Raw genomic sequence first — 3,654 nt, 5'->3', positions numbered from 1 at the left:
GAGCACCACCACGGAAACGAGAAGACCAGAGTGATTCCTAGCTGCCCCCACGCACCTGGTTGGCCCAAGATTTCCTTTAGGCACCCCGTCCACATTGATCTTGATCCAGCCCAAAGGGGGAGGATGCCAAACAAAATTTTGTCTAAACTGCTTAATTTTGTGAACAGGGTTGGCAATGTTCCAATCAATTTGCCATCGATTGATAGTATCCCAATCCTCCTGGAGGGTAGGAATAGGGGAGTCATTCTTTCTGCTGGGGCAAGCATGGAGAAAGTTCTCTTTGATAGCATTATGGATTCTAGTAGCCACAACAAAGGGAGGAGAATCCAAGTCCTTGAAGACTCTATTATTTGTTTCTTTCCAGATGCCCCAGGGAATATGAGGAAGAGAAAGATTCCAAAGAACACCAAAGGCTTGATTATCAAAAGTGCATTTCCATTTAAACCACATTCACTGAGTAGAAGAAGGGAAGACCTAGGAAATGTTCCAAATGTTGAGGAAGTGGTTCCAGATATCTTCCTTTATTTGTTTCTTATGCCTATTAAAGTAAGAATTACAAGAAATGGTAGCCCTTCTTAGTTTCTTTTCTATATTTCATACCAAACACATTAAGAATATAGATAACAAGATAGTTAATCAGACATGAATATAAATTTATTTTGTGTGGTAGATGTACTCTTTTCTTCTTCTTCTTATGCCCTTGACTCTATAGACAGTCTCTACCTTTATCTTGTTCCTAAATGGCAAGCCAATCCATCATTCTTAGTATCGATTAATAATTTAAGTAAAATAAAAAATTAATGTGTAAATACCAAAGAGTATTATTTCTATCTTTTATTAGTTTATATGGAAAATAATATTTATCAAATTACTATAATGTTTTTCTTAAAATAAATTAAAAAATAATACATAAAAATATATATAGTTATAATATTTAAAAATTATAATCATATAAACATGCATAAGTCCCCACGGGTTAGAGTAGTTGGTCCTAAGTCTCGGGTTTTCTTCCTGGGGTCTTGGGTTCGACTCTCTCTCCCGGAATTATTCTGCCACGGACACCGGATGGCGGTGCTGATTGCACCGTGTCTCACCCCCAGCTCACCCCTTCCCTGAACTAGGGTAAGGTCGAGGTGCTAGGATGGGGCTGTAGGGATACCCTGATGATAACAAAAAAAAATATATAAACATGCATCTATCTAAAAATCATTAAAGAAACAATTTTGTTTCATGAAATATTGACATTATGAATTAAATTATATATTAAAAAAATAATGTATTAAACAAGTGCAAATAAAAAATATGTTACATACACCTCTATAAAAATCACTAAGCATCAAGAGAAATATCTTTATGTATTTTAATAGATTTATTTATTTCTTTAACTAAGAATTATTTTAAAAATATTTAAAATTAATTTATAAAAGACTTATTTTAATTTATTTTTAAATATATATACTAACCTCTCAAATAATAAAAAAATATACCATACCATTTATTTATTTATAAAATATTTTTACAAGAGATTTTGAATATATGTTTGTATAAATTAAAAATAAAAATTTAATATACACAAATTTTAATGTATATTTATATAATATAAATATAAATATATTAAATTATATATAGTATAATAATAAGATATAATTGTAAATAATATGCTAAGAAGTGATATGAGATGGTGATGAAATATATGAATATGTTACTATTTTTTCTATGCATTTTTTTATTAATTTAATTTGATTTTTATTTATGAATAGAAAAAGTGTAAAATTTTGTATTGAAACGAACTGTACAATGAGAGGAAAATAGAAAAAAATGTAAAAATTTAGTGTGAAGGTTGTGGTGAGAGAAAAATTAGCGAGGGTTAAAAATGGGGTGGTAAAACATGGTGAAATATATTAAATAGTTCAAATAGGTTCAATCCTCTTGCATGATACAGGCATCATGTTAGAACATAATGTTATTAAGGATCACATCCTTATAACATTTATATATAATGTTATAAAACCTTATATATTATATGCTTTATAAGCATATCCCATTTGAAATAATTATAATCTAATAATTATTAGATTATTAATTATTTATGAGTGGGGGTTATTGAAAAGGTGTGACTAGTGAAGTCACCCTTCCTCCTATATTTAAGGAGGTTCTCTCTCATTTGAGAGGTGTGAATTTGGAGCTTTATGGTGAGTTGTATCACTATGCTTATGAGGTATTATTGGCCATGTGGAAGTATTGGAGGAGTGTCCCCAGGTTCATGTCTATTTTATTATAGACTATATTTGTAAGTGTTTTAATTAAATGATGCTTTATGGGGTTTTTTACGCGAAAGGGTTTTCCCTATGTATATCTTGTGTAATGTGTACATTTTGCATGTATGTTTCATATTTCATTTATTTTATATCTTGTTTATAATGATTAGTATCCTAATATCCTAATTTCTAACATGGTATCAGAGCAGGTTAGGCTATACTAATCATTTTTACAGATTAGATTAAAAAATATGTCAAGGTTGATGAAAAATTTCCTTATTAAATTTCCTACAATCCATGCCACAAATTTGAGTAAGTGACATAATTGTTTATTGCTATTTTTTTGAGGAAGGGATGTATCATATATTTCATTAGTTGAGTAGCATGATTACAAGGTCACCTTTTCCAAAAAAAAAGAGGCTAGCATTTGGGATTGCACTTCAAGAAATAAAGAGTGATATTTTTTTATAAATAGAGAGTTTTTCTATGAGAATAATAGACAAATAGTTTTAATTTCTTTTTTTTTTTTTACTTTCCTCCAATTTTGGAAATATTGAATATGTTAAATTTATGAGCATCTTGTATAATGTAGAAAAAATTGAATTACTTTTTTGAATTACATGTATCATTATATTATTTTAACACAAAAATTTAAGACTTGCGAAAGGTGCATATTCATTTGAAAGATTAGAATGCATTTTTCACCTTCTTAGGTAATTAAATGATATTAGTTAATCATGATTCTTTTCAACAAGACTAGATTTATTTTCAAGAGGATCTAAAGTGCATATATACAATTTAATAATACGATAGCTAACTATATCTCCATGATAATTTTAAAAAAAATAACCTTAGGAAAATCCATCCCACAACTTCTTCTCTTGCTAAAAGATCTTCACTTGATTGATTTTTTAAATTAAATCAATTAAAAAATTCATGAAATGAGTTACACCATCTCAAAACAGGCACATGAACACAACCATTTTAAATTTACCATATATCAAATAGTTTAATGTTTCAATCAATCTTATTGATTCTATACATTTTTGAGAGGTATGTTCTCTTTAATAGATCAAAACCCTATACAAAATCTATATCTAAATGATGTGCCTTTTCACAAAAGGTAACTATTCTTTAATATTGATTGTGCATTGTTATGAACTTATGGGCCAACCACAATGATCAATAAATATTGAACTAGTTATCACAAAAAGCATAAGTTGCAATCCTTACATATTGGTCACGATCCATTCTCACAACTTCCTAATATGAAGTCTACCAATGGGATAATAAATGAAATGCTCTATTCTCATTGTTGATATTACATAGATCTCTCTTCCACAAACTTGATGAGGCACTGTTTCTGGCCACACTTAACAACTACGAATAGATATAC

Source organism: Cryptomeria japonica, chromosome 6, assembly GCF_030272615.1.
Source record: "Cryptomeria japonica chromosome 6, Sugi_1.0, whole genome shotgun sequence".
Classification (NCBI taxonomy): domain Eukaryota; kingdom Viridiplantae; phylum Streptophyta; class Pinopsida; order Cupressales; family Cupressaceae; genus Cryptomeria; species Cryptomeria japonica.
Note: the sequence above shows the minus strand (reverse complement) of the source record.